Below are 16941 nucleotides of genomic sequence, written 5' to 3'. Positions count from 1 at the left end.
CCTAATTTGGCCTCAGCAAGAATGTATAATGAAGAAATGTCTGTACTACCTTGGCCTGTCACAAAACTTTATAGCAAAGACAAGAGACCTGACCTGTCTGAGTATCATTTATACTAGAAACAAAGCATGTATAAGCAGGATGTGTAATTACATGGATTAAGACATGATTTCTTGTCCATAGAGCATATGATCTGTCTTACATTAGGCATGGAAACTAAACAGTCACAGTAATGAATGGCAAGTATACACTCTAAGGTAAATTTCCAGTGGTTTTGATGCTTCAGATGCTGAAGCACACAGGGCCGTTTGGTAGAGTGTTTGCTTGGCAGGATGGCATTCAGAGCTCCGTGAATACCAGGCAAACTCTCTATCAGGTGGAGTAACAAGCTTCCATCATCCTAGAATGTGGAAGTTAGGAAAAACCATTCTGATTGTCAACGTCATCCTAAACACACACACACACACACACACACACACACACACACACACACACACACACATACAAAAAAAAAACAAAAAAAAACCAAAAAAACAAACAAACAAACAAAAAAACCCAGAAAAACAAATGGTAGAGGTTAGTGATAACAAATTAAAATGGGAATCTATAAACAAATCCCAAGCAGAAGGAATATGGTATGCAAATCTCAAGCAGTGATAAAACAAGTTTGATGCTGATGAGACAAAACCAGGGGGTAGAGGGGGGGTATATACATACCTGTTAGAAAGAATCGAAGACCAGGGTAAGAAAAAGTCTTGGGCCATACATGGTGGGATTTGGACTTCGTCCTAGTAGCAATACAAAGTCATGAATATCTTTTGATTATGGAATGTAAGCTGGGCAAAGGAAGTGGGGTAATAATGTAAGCAGTTATACCTTCTATTGTCCCCTTCTAGATATGTCTAGGAAATTGAAATTGAGCAAAGATGGGTGTAAGGAGTGTAGAAATATGAAAATCTTGGTAAATTGTCCTAGGTTTGTAACAAGAGAAGGTGACATATATGTAAGAATTTAGAGGTAAAATTGGCGAACTCTAGGACATGATTCTTAGCTCAAGAGTGTTCTGCTGTATTCAAGATTGTATCCCCATCTCAAACCCAAACACCCAGAAAGCTTACATTGTATTATGTTGCTCATTGAACAACATTCACGCTGTTCAAAACATTTTGAAGGCCTAAGAATTCACAAATATTCCCTAGAGAAAGAGATAAATTTGACATAAGGCATATACCTAGAATGCATCTATAATGGTCATGTACAAAAGAATTGACCTATACAAATTGTCATATACAAAAGAAACACCCAAATGGATGCTTTGTCCTCATAATTAACACAGTCATGATAACATTATCTGTCACTGAACAAAGCATACTTGATTTTTCTACTAGAACTTTCTATCTGGACATACCAGTAAAATAATGGTAACGTACATAAAACACTGCTAAACTGCACAGATCCTTACATCTTAGTTCCCTGACACTGTCTGAAGGCATTACATTTTTGTGAATAATATCCAGAGATGCTTTGTTAGAAATAAGAAAATTGTGGTTGTCTTTACACAGACTGGAAATTAAAGTTTCCATTCTTATTTGAAAAATAACAACCCACACATGTGGAGAGAACATGAAAAAGTGTGCAGTGCCTCTTACAAGGTGTTTGCAACTAATATTTCCTTTAGTCCTTTGTCACAGCAAGAAAACAAGAACAACTCTCTTACACCACTCTCAAGTGGCTTTAAAAACTCTTTGAACTACTCAGCATATTAACGATTTGCTATTTATAAATGACACCCATTAAAAGGCTAATAGTGATAAACAAATGGAACATGAGATTTGTCCTTATTGTAAATTTACATCTTCTTCGTCCAAAAAGAACAACGTTGAGGCAGGCACCTTCCAGTTCATATCAGGGTCTTAGAAACTGAACCAGGAGACCTGTAAGACCAGAAGGGATGAGTCACATGTATTTTTTTTCCAGTATAATTCTTTTCTGAGCTTATAAGCTAAGAAATTATTTAATTGAAATGGAATTGGTTTGAAATATTTAAAATGAAGGATTGTCTTGTGCTATAAGCCCCCTTTATCCATAATTTTAATTACAGGGCACTTCAGTTACGATGTAATTCACATGTCAATTGTACAAATCCATACAACCCACCTTTTAGAAATTCAGCATGCAAGTTACATTATGCTTTGCCAGAAGCATTGAGAAGCAGAGAAAATAAAACATATATTTACAGCACATTACTCTCCCATAGTTATAGATCTTCACATTAGATGTTAATTTGTATTTCTAAATAGCTTTCAAAAAGATATGAAGTAGCTGACAATTTTTGTTTGGCTGTCTCCGCATCAGAACATAATCATGTAAAGAATAGTCCTGCATACTGCTGTCACAGGCATAGCAACAGAACAGAGCAAGTGGTACTTGCACAAATGGATGCAAACACACCTATTTATTTTAAAAGCAAAATAAAAGATTACATTCTAAAGAATGCATTGTTGGCTGTTGTTTAAATGGTCTGTAAATACAGATTATGACAAGTATGATAAATTATAAAATTTACCAGGATTGAAAAGGTATCATTTACTACTTAAATAATAAGTGCCATGATTGACTAAAAACACTTCTTTTGAGAATAGAGATGGAATTAATCACTAGTATGCTGCTGGAGAACACGGGTATCTATCTACCAGTGGTTCCAAGAGTCCATGGGGACTTAACTACTGAATGAGTATTGCGAAATGCAGTTCAGGGTTCAGGATTCAAGGAATGCCTTTCCCAGTTATATTAAACCAAACTTAATATCTTTTTCTCTCCTAATGATTGACAAGTGAAAAAACTTGCTAAGATTAATGAGATTATAATAGCATATGATTGTTCATTATACAGTCACATTTTCTGATATCAGATAATAGGAATTAGTTAACTTGTAACTTCTGGCTGGTGTGTTAGGTAGGGCAGACTCGTATATGATGAGGAAAAGGCCCATCATGAGATGCTGAGGAATGTGGGAAGGAGCCCTGAAAGTACAAATTGAACAAATTGAGCCAATCTAATAATTCTCAACATGATTCTTGGATTTGTAGGAACGCAAATGGTTTGGAAGTGGACCACAGTATGTGAGAGAATAGTTAGAGGAGATGTTTGAATTGAAGCAACTCAGTGGTGTCACATTTGTCATGACACCTACATTGGATGTAGTTTTAAATTATGTGCAATGATGTTAGCAGTTTAGCCATGTCCCAACTTTCTCTCCCAACTTTCCCAGACAGATCTCCCCTTAGATCAATGCTTACATTTGACCAATACCCCCAAATCAACTTTCCATAATCATTGGGAACTCTAGTACATTTTCGCTCTTTCCCTCACCTGGTAATATCATCAGGTGTTGCCTAAGTATAATGAAGTTTCTTTTAAAATATTTTAATTAAGTATTTTATTTATTTACATTCCAAGTTCTGCCTCCTCACAGTACCCTTTCCCAGAATTTTTCATCCCATTCCCCATCCCCTACTCCCCTGAGAGGGTGCTCCCCCACTCCCCAACCCACCTGGGCTGCCCTCTTTCATGGAGTTTCAAGTCTCTACAAGATTAGGCCTATCCTCTCCCACTGAAGACAGACAAAGCAGTTCTTTGCTACATATGTGCCAGGGGCCATGAACCAGCCCCTGTGTGTTCTTTGATTGGTAGCTTAGTCTCTGGGTGCTCTCAGGGGTCTAGGTTACTTGACACGGTTGGTATTCCTATGGGGTTACCATCCCCTTCAGCTCATTTAATCCTTCTCTTGACTCTTCCATAAGGGTTCCCAACCTCAGTCCAATGGTTGGCTGTAAGTATCTGCATTTGTCTCAGACAGGTGCTGGTATAGCCTCTCAGAGGAAATGCTAGACTCCTGCCATGCATGTCATTGTGGGTCTGGGTTAACTCACTCAGGGTGACACTTTCTAGTTCTATCCATTTGCCTGCTAATTTCATGATGTCCTACTTTTTAATAGCCAAATAATATTCCATTGTGTAAACTAACCACATTTTCTCTATCAATTCCTCAGTTGAGGGACATCTGGGTTTTTATTATGAATATGGCTGCTATGAACATAGTGGAGTATATATCCTTGTGGTATGGTGGAGCATCTTTTGTGTATATGACCAGGAGCAGTATAGCTGGGTCTTCAGGTATAACTAAAGAAAATAGGAAAACAACACCCTTTACAATAGCCACAAATAATATACAATATCTTTTTTAAAAAACATTTATTTATTTTATGTATATGAGTACACTGTAGCTGTATAGATGGTTGTGAGCCTTCCTGTGGTTGTCCGGATTTGAATTTTAGGACCTCTGCTTGCTCCAGTCAACCCTGCTCACTTCAGTTGGCCCTGATTGATCAGGCCCAAAGATTTATTTATTATTATTAATAAGTACACTGTCACCCTCTTCAGACAGAACAGAAGAAGGCATCAGATCTCATTATGGGTGGTTGTGAGCCACCATGTGGTTGATGAGATTTGAACTCAGGACCTTTGGAAGAGCACTCAGTGTTCTTACCTGCTGAGCCATCTTGCCAGGCCCATATACAATATCTTGGTGTAACAAGGACTTCATATCACTGAAGAAAGAAATCAAAGAGCTCAGAAGATAGAAAGCTCTCCCATGCTCATGGATTGGTAGGATTAACACAGTGAAAATTACCATCTTACCAAAAACAATCCATTCAATGCAATCCATATGAAAATTCAACAAAAAAAATCTTCAACGAATGGTGCTGGTCTAATTGGCAGTCTGAATGTAGAAGAATGCAGACCATGTTTATCACCTTGCACAAAGCTAAAGTCCAAGTGGATTGAGGACTTCAACATAAAACCACATACACTAAATCTAATAGAACGAGATAAATAAAGTGAATCTAATAAAGTGGGAAATACCCTGGAACCCTTTGGCATAGGAGAAAAATTTCCTAAACAGAACACCAATTGCTCCGACTCTAAGATCCATGATTGACAAATGGGATCTCATAAAATTATAAAGCTTTTATAAGATAAAGGATACTGTCAATAGGAAAAAACAGCAACCTACAGACTTAGAAAAGATTCTCAATAACCCTATATCTGACAGAGGGATAATATCATATATATATATATATATATATATATATATATATATATATATATATTACACAAGGAGTTAGACTCCACAAAACCAAATAACCGAATTAAAAAATGGGTTACAGAGCTAAACAGAAAATTCACAACAGAGAAATCTCGAATGTCTGAGAAGCACATTAAGGATGTTGAACATCCTTAGCCATCAGGGAAATGCAAACCAAAGAGACCCTGAGATTCTACCTCACCCAATCAAAATGACTAGGATCAAAACCTCAGGTGACAGCACATCCTGGTGAGGGTGTGGAGAAAGAGGAACACTCCTCCATTGCTGATGGGATTGCAAACTAGTACAACCACTCTGGAAATCAATTGGCTGGTTCCTCAGAAAATTGAAGATAACAATAATTTTAAATTTAGCGTTTCAGTTATTTTAGGGAGAAGGGCAGTGGCACATGGGCAGAATTCAGAGGACAGGTAAAACAACATTTCTTGCTTCTCTCCTTCTACCATGTGGTTTGTTGGGTGGGAGGAGAATGTCACAATGATCAAACTCAGATCACCAAGTTTGGAGGCAGTCACCTTTTCCTAGTCATCTCCCTGGCTACTATCAATGCTTCTTTTCTCTAATTAATCTAATCACTGCACATTACAAAACCTAAACTCTGCTCTCTTTTGTGCTTCTAAGCATCATAAAACGAAGATCTAGTGCTTGGGGGCTCTTTTATACTTGTCATCCTAGTCTATCAAGATGTAAATATCTTCTAGGTAGTGCTACCACCCCACAAGAATTCGAATGCTTCATTCCACTTCTCTGTCCCTCCTGACTAGAGAACTTGTCTCACATCCCTTTATTCATGTGTTGCCTAAAAATACACATGAAAGGAAATAAGGTCCAATGGGTCTTATGACAAAAACAATTCACTTCATTGAGATATCTCTTTTCTTTCTTTCTTTCTTTCTTTCTTTCTTTCTTTCTTTCTTTCTTTCTTTCTTTCTTTTTTTCTTTCTTTCTTTCTTTCATATAGAATAGTTTATTCAGGGCATGTGAAGGGGAGCCGGGAGGTAGTAGAGACAGAGAAAGGCAGAGAGAGAGAGAGAGAGAGAGAGAGAGAGAGAGAGAGACAGAGACAGAGACAGAGACAGAGACAGAGACAGAGACAGAGACAGAGAGACAGAGAGACAGAGACAGAGACTTAGAGGAATAGAAGCCAGCCATGAGCACATGGAAAGAGAGTGGGGAGGGGAATGAGAGAGGAGGGGGAGGAGCGAGAGTACATTGCAGAAGGAAGAAAGCAAGAGAGATATCCTATATTTTGGTTAATCACATATTTGAATTGCTAGGGTTTTACTATCTATCTACCTACATGGGATGATAAACCTTATATACTTCAGCCTGGTGAGTAAAACTCTCAGTGTTTTCCTTTTGTAAAAAGGTAACTTCAAAAATAATAAGTCTTAAATTTAAGATTACAATTAAGTAAAATAACCACACCTTTAAGGTGAAAGCATTTTATTATTTTTTCTATTACTTTCCTGACTAATTTATTTTATGTATAAATAAAAATTGTCTGTGTATATTACATATAACCTGATATTTTGAAATATGCATGCACCAAGAAATGACTAAATGAAGCTCATTGGTGTATGCGTTATATCATACTTTTTGTAGTAAGAAATATTTAAAATCTACCACCCACTGTTTATCACTGCTTGTATATGTTGTGTGTATATGTGTATATACATGTGTGTGTGCCATATAGAATACAGTCCTATAAGGATAGTAACCAATTTGAGTTTTAACCTCTCTTACTTTCAAACAATTGAAGTTGCTATAAATAAACTTTTCAAATTCCTTTAAGTGTTTAAGTTGTGAATTGTGTTTTGAAACTGCAGCGAATGTTTTTGGAATTCTTTTTCTGTAAAACCTAGTACACAACTTGTACAATGTACATGTCTATCCATCGTTTGTTTATTCAAGTGTCATGATAAATTTTATATTCTTGAATTTCAGAAAGAGATAAAATTTGAGGACAGAGCTCATTTTAGTATCTGATGATGCATATCCTGTGTGGTTCCAAGAACAACACATAATCGAGTATTACCTTACATAAATAAAGGAAAAAAACCTAAGATAAATAAGAAATGATGAATTTAGAAGCCAAAAATAAACTTGTTAAGTAAATGACTAATAACTTATTCAACCTTTTGCCATGTGGAATTAGTTCAGTTCAATAACTGAAAATTGTTGATCAGTGAATAATACACTGTGTATAGAAAACCAACTGTGAACAGACACAGCAAACAAAAGTTCCCTCAATCAAATTTTAATTTATCATGATCTAAAATTATAAATAAAAAAGAAATAAAATTATGGGCACAAGCATTATTCCATTAGTCCAAAGCTTTGAGCACAATGCCATGAGCATAAGATTAGAGCAAGACAGAACACATCCAAAAGGTTGCAACATCTGTGTCAGCCCAGCTTCTCTCTCCATTACTGTTAATTCTGCCATTCGCAAGTTTATTGTATACAAGGAAACCAAAAAGCTACCTCTATGGTAATTTAAGCATAGCTCCAATGTACTGCAGTAACTACAGTCAGTAAATCTCTTTTCTCCTCATAATTGCCAAGATGATAAGTATAAAATGGAAATTAATCCTCTATGCTGAGATTCTAACTTGTCCAGTGTAAACTCATTTAGACAATGAAGTTCGAACCCATGGCCATCTAGTTTATTGCTGTGTATCATCTCACCTCCTGCTCTCTTGCTCTCCTCCTCACATCCAAGATCCCTACTTTATCTATGTGTACTCACTTAATACTTAATTCTTCACAGAGTTCCATATATAAAACCGAATGCCTTCTAGATGGCATCCTGGTTATCCTAAGATCTTCAGGACACATGGATGCTTGGCATCCATAGACCTTTTGTTGTCTTCCCCACCCCTTTCTGGGTCAGCAGAAGATTCAGACAGTTTTAAACAAGAGAACAGAATGCAGTGTCTTTATATTCTTGATATATATATATATATATATATATATATATATATATATATATATATATATGCAGTACTCTCATAAAATATTTAACTTGACTACTACTTGAATCTGCTGATGTAACTATACTTTCCTTATTTTGGAGTTTTGGAAATACAGCCACCTATGGGTTTATCTCTTCTTATTTCCCACCTTCATTCTCCTAGCTAATATCCCTTATGACTCGATGTAATCATGACCTGACTCAGTATTTCCTGGCTCTTCTTGCTTCGATTGCCGTAAATACGTTTCTATATGTGGTCATGTCATAAACTGTATAGCACACATTTAGGTACTCCCTTCCCGGGGTGAATTCATCTTGAATCTGGAGAGAAAAGTCTTACTCTTTTCACACTTAGTGTTCATTTTTAAATTGCTCATTTGTGTGTTTTATTTTCATTTTGTTCCAGTAAATTGAGTTTTGCTGTGATCTAATCCGTAGACCAATTGTTCAGTTTTTTTGTGACACTATTGAGTAAACATGAAATATTTTTTTACTTTTAGACTCAAGAAAAAAAATAGGAAAAATTCATTCTAAATATTTCTAAGTTGAGTTTGCTTATTAGCATGATTACATTGTAAAAAAAATGTTCTGTTTGTTTTGAATTCTTTGAAAGTCTATCTGAATGCATGCACTGTTCAACTAGTGTCTAAAGTAATACTGAAATGTGTGAGGTGCATGCCCTCTGCTTTTGATGAGCTTTTAGTAAGCACTCCATATGGATGCTCCATTCAAATATAAAGTATGAGACTATGATCACACAATGAGAAGAATGAGTCATCTCCATTGTTTTTGAAAGAAATCTCTAGGAGTGTGAATATAGATAACGGCATTTATGACAGATCTTAAAACATAACCTGATAGAAGTAAGTGTTATCGTTCATAGCCCACCCAAAACAGATGGCTTAGATCCAGCCCATGCACACTTTTTGGTTCGCGGCTTAGTCCCTGTGATCCTCCATGGGCCCAGGTTAGTTGACTTTTTAGGTCTTTTTATGGTGTCCTTGACCCCTCTGACGCCCTCATTCCTTCCCCCTACTCTTCCACAAGACTTCTTGAGCTCCACCATGTTTGGCTGTGGGTCTCTTCATCTGTATCCATCAGCCGCTGGATGAAACCTCTCAGAAGACAGTTATGCTAGGCTCCTGTCTGTAAACATAGAAGAATATCATTAATATTGTCAGTGGTTGGCACTTTCCCATGGGATGGGTCTCAAGTTGGGCCGGTCATTGATTGGTCAATCTTTTCTCAATCTTTATCCCTGTACTTCTTGTAGGCAAGACAAATTTTGGGTCAAAGATTTTGTGAGTGAGTTGATGTCTCCGTTCTTCCACTGGAAGTTCCACCTAGGTATAAGAAGTGTCTCTTCAGGCTCTTACTGTTAACTAGGAGTCTCAGACAGGGTCACCCCCAAGACTCTCAGACTCTCCCCTGTCCCAGACCTGTTTATACGCCACACCACTGATTTCTGTTTTTTTCTCCAGCTCTCCCACTCCCGATACCTAATTTCCACCACATTTTCCTCCCCACTCCCTCTCTCTGCCAGTTCCCTCTTTCCATCTACTTCAGATGTCTATTTTATTTCCCCTTCTGAGTGAGATCCAAGCATCCTACCTTAGGGCCTCTTTGTTACTTGGCTTCTTTGTGTTTTTGGATTGCAGCGTGGTTATCCTGTACTTTATGGCTAATAGTCACTTAATTCCTACAAGTAATTCACAATTTAAAAGAATATGTAATTTTTACATGAAGTTGTAAGGTGCTGATGTCTATTATTATTGTCATAGAAAAAAAGAGTCAAAGTGCTTCAAAATCATGACTCATCCTCTATTTCTCCACAAGGAATAGTTTTATTAAAATTTCATTTGCAATGAGCTTCATATTCACTAGCTAAGCACAAAGATCCTTTAAGTAAGTCAAGACTTCTTTTCAAAACAGAACCCCATGAACCAATATCAACACAAGAGGCAAAGTCAGGAGGGAATTTCAAGGTTCTGTTGCACTACTTGCTTTTAAGGGTTTAAGCACAAGTTTGACATTTTATGAATGCAGTTTGCTGTGTTTAATTACTATCATTATTATTATTATACATCCAGTGGTAATTATCTCTTCCCACTGTCTCATTATGTTTTGATCAATTGATATAATAAAAGTTTGCTATAAATATAAGGTTAGGTAACGTGCAAGAAAACATATAATTATGGAATATGTAATCATATACAATCTAAACAGCTGAACATTTCCCAACATTTCTAACAATTAAATGTTTAGAAAGTAAAGAATTAATGCTTTTAATAACATAGGTACTGTTCTGTAGGCAATGGCTACAGAAGTCTTTATTTGTTGATCTAAAATTACTTTACTTCTGTTATATTAATAACATCCATGTTTCTTAAAATCATGCTGGCAAAAAAAAAAGTCTTGCCGGCTTTATTAATGATTCATATGGTAGTTTCTGAAGAGACAAGTCCCACAGAGAAGGAGCACTTGATTAATGACCTGGAAACACTTTTCCTTTTCAGCTGATTAAATAAAATTGACTGGATTTTTACATTTTTATAATAAAATGACCCGCAGGGCTGAGATGACACAGTGAAAGCAGCATGTTCACTCTTCAGCAGATTTTTATTTTGTCACTTGTAAAAAATGAAAGGGCTAACCACCCAAGCAGAAAAATGCACTTTATCATCGTCCAAGGCTGTTGTGCTGACAAACGCTGCATACAAATATGAAGGCAGGGAGGGAAAGAGACAGTGTTGATATTCAACACGATTTTTGCCAAAGGATAACTAAAATCTTATTATTTCAAGGCTAAAAGTGTTCTTATTAGATTATTATTTTTAAAATAAAAAGCCTAGAATTGAAAAAAAATGTTTTCCTCATTATCTTCACAAGAATTCAACATGACCAAAATTAGAATGATAAGAAGCCAGAACTTTAATCCGGCCATGTCTCTAGGTTGGTGGGATTCTCTACGTGACCTAAATTCTGTTATTACTTTCATAGGAACATATGCATTGACAATTGAAGTCAAAACTAGGAAAAGTGTTTCTTCTTCCATTTCTCCGAGGAAAAAAATGTTCTTTTGTCCTTTTCCTAGGTCCCTTCCAGAGCTCACATATAAAAGCAATGCATCTTCCTTAGTCTTCCTTGCTGTTGCTTAACTACACCACAGTTTTCTCCCTAAAGTGTTTTTTTTTTTTTTTTTTGATATATGCAATTTTCTTCTGGTTTCCAGCTTTCCAGTTCTTGAAAAGTTACCAGTTCCTATGTCCATTTCCTCCTGAAGAGAAATTCCACAGGAAAGCCTTTGGATTAGCCATCTTCTGGAGCAGAAGTAATTGCATAATGGATACAACATCTCTAGACATCAATGACCTTCTGTTTGGGGGGGGGGACCTCAAAACATGTCAAGAAAAATCAAACAAACACAAATTCTGGATAATCTGGGAAATTCCAATATTTTTCAACATGGCAACTGACATAGGAAAGTGTCTTAGAAAAGATCATTGATCACTGCCTCTGTACTTCTCTTTAGAGCCAGTGATGCTCTGTTGATCAAATCCATTCAAATTCAAGTTCTCCAATTTCTGTTACCTGCTTAACCACAGGCACCTGTAAGGATCTAAACGTGCAAGTACTTAGAAACATCTAGATTCTCCCTGATTCCAGAAATGGTATTTGTGCACATAATTTTACCTTTCCACATCTATCTCTCTATTATCTTTATCTATCCATCTATCTTTCTATCATCTATCAATCATTATATGTCTATCTATCTATCTATCTATCTATCTATCTATCTATCTATAATAAATTAGAGTGGGGGTTAAAATAATCATTATTATATCATATATAAAATTCATAGAGTCACAATTATATAATATGTACTATGTATGATTTATAGTACATATAATATATACATAATTACACATTACTTAATACAATTTTGCCATTTAACCCAGTGAGGTAATTTCTCACTAGTAGAGGCAACCTGGAGGGCCAATGTGGGAGCTAATACGTGGGAGCTGACCTAAGTTTTCTATGTTCATAGCAATTCTCTGTCTTCTTAACTGGGCTAATTAATAGTCTTGAAATGTAAGCCAGTCAACAAAATGAATCCTTCTGAAATTGAATATAAACAAACTCAGAAATGTCACTCAAATTTATGTGTTGTTTAGTTTGTGAACTTTCAGGATAATAATGAGTGCACCATTTTAGTTTCACAGAATAAGGAAAATCAACCTGGAAAAAGGTACCTGATGAACTTGAGTTGCAAAGTTTTGTTCCATGCCAGCAATCACGCTCTAATGGTAATTCAATAATGAGCTTCTTGTAAAAACATTTCCTCTATGAGTGCGTAAATAGATACAGTGCCATAGATTGTTCCAGAATTCTCTCTGATGGGAGTTGGGTAGACAAGGTATTCTCTTCTTTTATGATTAGGACACAGAACACATTATAATTATGGTACTCATGGCTTATGATATTAATTATTTATGATAGTTGACATAATTACAATAATACTTAATAATTAAAATGATTACAGTTTGTCAATTTCAAAATCAAAGGTATCAATAAAATATAATAAAACTCAGTACAAAATATAATGACAGCATGATTTTTCTTCCATTACTTCCTATGCATTTTGTACATGTGTTAATTGTCCTGGATTAATATGAATGACATACAGTGACTGTAGCAAACTTCAAAACTAACTGTATACCAAGCCATAGAAAGACACTGACAAATATTCAACTCTCCTTTGTTACTTGTTGCTTATTCAGACAGAGACTGGAAAATTCTAATAGCCTCTAGGCAGGCAATATTATGTTTGTTAGAATAAATTAATTTTCAAAGCCTAAATAAACATTTAATGTTACATACAATGCAGTTAATCTTCCATAATCATATTTCTCCTTATAAGTGATGTAGCCATGCAAAGAAAAATATCAACATCTGCTCATGGGAATTTTCCATTCAAATTGATAAGCTTGTTTTGCATTCACTGCTTAGAAAATACTCATGTTTACTTAGCTTCAATATGTAAAAAATGTAAATCTGGTCTCCATGCTATATTCTTGTTTTTCTACAATACTCCATATTTGCAGTATATCTGTAACAATTTTATATTATATGTAACAATTTTATATTTTTTACATAAACTATATAGATAATCTAAAATAGTAACAGATATACTGGTAAATAGTTATATAACTCAAAACAAATAAACTGGTATTGCAATGAGCAGAAATAAAACAGCTTTCAATTATCCTGAGAAAATTGAAAAACAACTCTACTTAAGATTTTATATATAAATATATATATATACATACATATACATATATACTCTATTTGGTAGTATATGTGTAAAAAATTTCCATTGTATACAGTATATAAATATTATTTAATCTAGCTATATTTATATTATAAATATATTTATATTTATAAAGTATAAATTTTATATTATAGTATATAAATATAAATATTATTACACATATACTAGCAAATATTATATATATATATATATATATATATATATATATATATATATATAATCTTAAGTAGGGTTATTTTCCCAGGGTAATTGAAAGCTGTTTTATTTCTGCACATTGCAGTATCAGTTTAGCTGTTTTGAGTTACATAACGATTTCAGCTTTGAAGTTAAAGGTCAGCCTCAGGGCAAGGACCACTTTACTATGAAGTTGGAAACATAAAGAAGTGTGAATAAAACTGTTCATGACCCTCTGAGTCTCGGCGAGGCAGGACTTAAGCAAGTATTTGAAGGATGTCAAATGCACACTCACTTCAACAGCCTGTTATAAATGCCATACAAGTCTCCATACAAGCAATCAGGCTGGTGACATTGGACACATGGTGCGGTGCTTGTAGCAAAGCCATAAGATAATTGCATTTACATGGAGATCGCTGAGGAGCCCAAAGCCTTTTATGGATTTCACACGCAGTCGGCATGAACAATTCCCCAAAGAGCTCTACCAAATTTCAAAGGGCTACATTACATCCCAACTTTCACTAGAGAAATGCGAGGCTAAAGAAAAGATAGGTATCTTTCTGAAAGTGCTTAGACCTGTCCATTTCACCTCGCATCTCGTGTCGAAGCACTTTTACTCCTCAGTCAAGACTGTACTGCACCGCGTGGGCACCGTGGGGCCCTGGGAGAGCAATTTCATGCAGCTTTCTCTTTCGGGTTTACAGGCTCTCAGAAAAAGGTCAGGAGTTCAGTTTGATGATGTAAGAAGTTCAAATGTTCACCATCTCTGGATACAAATACCATAAATTAAAACACGTCAAATCTTTTCACCTTGCACATGGTTCGTGGGAAGGAGAACGGAAAATTCAGGAAACCTCCTTATGTACATTTTCTTTATTTTCATTTAACGGGAAGTTTCAGAGGAGAAAGTGGAAATGAGAAGAACGGAGAATGAAGGTCTATGATCGGAGGATGGTTCAGTCTAACTGTATCCAGTCTGGGATTGGGATCAAGGAAACATCTTTCTCATTTTCCTTTCATTAGCAAGAACACCACTTCTCTCCTAAAAAGGGAGCAATAGTGACTTAGTGTCTAAAAGTTAAAATTAGTTTTAAATAACTGTAGGCATTACAAGTGACACTCTCTAGCATAAATAAAAATATCTTAAGCCAAGAGAATTGTTGGTTAATATAATTTCATACTTTTAGTATGATTTATTTTTTATATTAGTTTAGCATATTTTGGTACATTTACATAATTTATATTTTAATATAAATTATATTTATATGCTTTATAATTTTATTTAATTATACTTACATAAATATATTCAGTATATTTACATACTATATTATAATTTTAATTATAATTATTAATATATTTACATAAATATTTAATCTTTAGGATATTATGTTTATATTTTGGTATGATTTATTTTTATTTTACAGTGCTAGCTGTGGAACCAAGAACCTTCAGCATACTAGGCACATGATCTACCACAAAGGCACAACCCAGCCCACATTCATGCTTTGCAAACAATATAGACATCAATAAAGTTCACTCTGTTAAATCTTGTGAATCCTTGTAACCCAAATACATAAAATTATAAAACCATGATGGTGTCATTATAACCAGTAGGTAGAACATTAATGTGTATTGCCTTCAACCTCAGTGTGTAAAAACAAATGCTTTTTAAATTATATAGCAACATATATCAGATATCCTTTAACAGACAATCCAATCTAAGTGATATGCAGGCTAGTTTTAATCGCCAAGAGAATGTAGTCTAGAATCACCCAAGAAGAGAGTCACCCAAGCACATCTATTAATCCACTGCTCTCTGCTTTAACTGTGGATGTAATGTGATCAGCTGATTCAAATCCCTGACATTTTGACCTCTCAGAGTGCTGGTCTGTGAGCTGAAATTTGGAAGTGTATAATTCCCCCTTTCATTGTAGTTGGTTTTGTCTGGATATTTTCTTTGCAGCAACAGGAAAAGAGTGTAAACTGAAACATATGGCAGCTAAGCTGCTGATTTTCAAAACTCGGACTATATAACATGAAGTGTGTTGCCTTCATTCTAGACCATGACAGAGAGCTGCCTTCTGATGGAGAAAACTGCACCTCTGCACTTCGTGTCTGGGACTCTATGAGGATGGATCATAAGCTAATAAGGAACTAGATTGACTGACCCAGTCAGAGAGCCAGTTATATAGATAGATGTGTTGCTTTTAAATTTCTACCTGCAGCTATGAGGTGTGAGATACAGTTGTCCAGGAGGTCTATACTGGCATCAGTATGGGTTCTATGAATTTCATAGTACATGAAGCTCTGCTCTGTCTTGTTCCTCCCACTTTCTCCCCCCTGCTCCAATCCCGCCTCTGTGTATGTGTCTGTCTGTCTGTCTTTCTCCATTGATACCGGAAAAGCATTGTTGAAGACTTGCAAGAAATTCCATGCTGAAACATAGGGACTAACAGGGCATTGTGCTGCTGCAGAGTCTGTGCTGGCACTGAGCTGAGCTCCACAAAGAGGACAAAAGAAGTGTTCTGTGTTCCCTGGTCTCTGGCTGTCAGTTAAGAAATCGTTTGACCTTAGACAATCCCCTTAATCTCTCTACTCAATTGCCTTGAGCATGAAATAGAAATAATACCCTACACCTGCATTTTTAATCTCATGGGGACTATGAAAAGTATCACATAAGAACTTGTAAGAAAGCCTTCACCTTGAAGTGGTCTAGAAGTACACAGCTTTTGAGACTTCATGCTTCTTATACTTCACTGGACCTTTCTGCTTACTTTCATTCCCTTTAAAAACTCAGTGAGAGAATCCAGCCTTTACAGTTTTCCCATCTAATAATAATTAACACTGCCATACATGCTGAAGTCTATATTTTGTAATCTTTCACATTTCTGATAAATGGGGAATGTCACTAGACTCGACTAAACTTCTTTGGTAAACTTTTGTCACTCACTAAGGGAAGCCCAAGGTCACATGAGAGCTGTCACCTTGAGCTTTGCAGAGCTGTTCTGGTCCCTTTGAAATCCTTACCAAGGTATTATGCACTTGCTTACTGGACTTGGTAATGTGCTCTTGGTTGATCTACCTTGTCCTCTGGTTCCTGTGCTCTGTCCTTCCTTAGCTAATTTCTAACTGTAGAACAGAACCACAGGTGTGGTACCCATAGGGTAAAATGGCTCCTGAACTAGAAAATGGACTCAAGCTATATTTCTATGGAAAGTTATTTTTAAGAGGTAAGGTGGGGCTAGGGCTGGGGTTGGGGGCTGGGGCTGGGGCTGGGGCTGGGGCTGGGG

Source organism: Mus pahari, chromosome 11 (assembly GCF_900095145.1).
Source record: "Mus pahari chromosome 11, PAHARI_EIJ_v1.1, whole genome shotgun sequence".
NCBI classification, from domain to species: Eukaryota; Metazoa; Chordata; class Mammalia; order Rodentia; family Muridae; genus Mus; species Mus pahari.
The sequence above is the reverse complement of the archived record's forward strand: the minus strand, read 5'-3'. Positions refer to the sequence as shown.